Genomic DNA, 1,379 nt, shown 5'->3' with positions numbered 1-1,379 from the left:
TCACTTTGTAGACCAGGCTGGCCTCGAACTCAGAAATCCGCCTGCCTCTGCCTCCCGAGTGCTGGGATTAAAGGCGTGCGCCACCACGCTCGGCCTGTAACAGTTTTATTAAGACACTGTTCAGTTTATTGGGATCAGCACACACTTACAGGACACACAATGAGCTGAGCTGTGCTATGTCAAGGATGTAGATTATTTTAATATAATGGTTTTATTAATTGAGAATTTCATGCATGTATTCAATATATTTTGATCATATTAACCCTGGCTCCTCCCTTAATGCTTCAGATTCACCCCTAGCCCCCTCACAACTTCTTATCTATCTATCTATCTATCTATCTATCTATCTATCTATCTATTTGCAGCCTAAGTCCAATTTATGCTGCCCATATAGTCATGGGTATGGGGGTCATGCTACACTGGAGTGAGATCAACATTCCAAGGGCCACACCCTTAAAGAAAACTGATTGTCCCTTCCCAGCAGCTGCCAGCTGTCAATAGCTTCTTAGGGTGAACATTCCTCTTCTATACCGAGATATTGACTGACTTGATCCTGTAAGTTCATGAACATGATCCTAAGCTCAAAATCATAGCACAACATCTCCATCACCCTCTGAAGCTTCTCTGTGCCCTTTGGAAGCCCTCCCTCTGGCCACGTGGAACCACTGACTTACTGTCTATAACTATACCCTGGTTTGCACTTCTAGAAGTATATAGAAACAGAATCCTGCAGCAAGTGCATTTTCCTGGTCTGGTTTCACTCAATATAATAACTTTGAGTTTGCCCACATTGATGTGATATTTCCCAGTCCACTAATTTTTTTGTAGCTGAATAGTATTCCAGTGTACAGACATATCACACTATCTTCTATTTTTCAAATGAGGAGATTGAGCTAAACACAGTGTCTTATGCCTATAGTCCCTGCCAGTGTCTTCAAAGTATCAGTGCCTGGCTCTTCCTTGGACAGAGTTTGATGCAGCTGAGCTGAGGTAGGGGTTGTAGCTGAAAAAAATTTAAGCTCCTTGAGGGATTTTATGACATGTCCTCATTGTACCAAAATCCATCAAGTCCCATGGTATAGAGGCTGAAGCAGGAAAACTGTTGTAAGTTCAAGACCAGCCTGAGCTACCTTCTAGAAACAAACCAAACCAAACTAAACCAAACCAAACCAAACTAAACCAAACCAAACCAAACCAAATAAAATGATATTGAAGTTTAGAGAAGAGAAAGCTATGCTGTGCTAGTTTTGGCTAATGCACTAGAACCCAGGAGATTGCACCAACTCTCTCCACTGCAGCCTTGAACCTTACCTTTTCCCAGGATATCCTTCCTTCCTTCCTTCCTTCCTTCCTTCCTTCCTTCCTTCCTTCCTTCCTTC

The sequence above is a fragment of the Mus caroli genome, chromosome 8 (genome assembly GCF_900094665.2).
Source record: "Mus caroli chromosome 8, CAROLI_EIJ_v1.1, whole genome shotgun sequence".
Lineage (NCBI taxonomy): Eukaryota > Metazoa > Chordata > Mammalia > Rodentia > Muridae > Mus > Mus caroli.
This window is presented reverse-complemented; position numbering follows the sequence as displayed.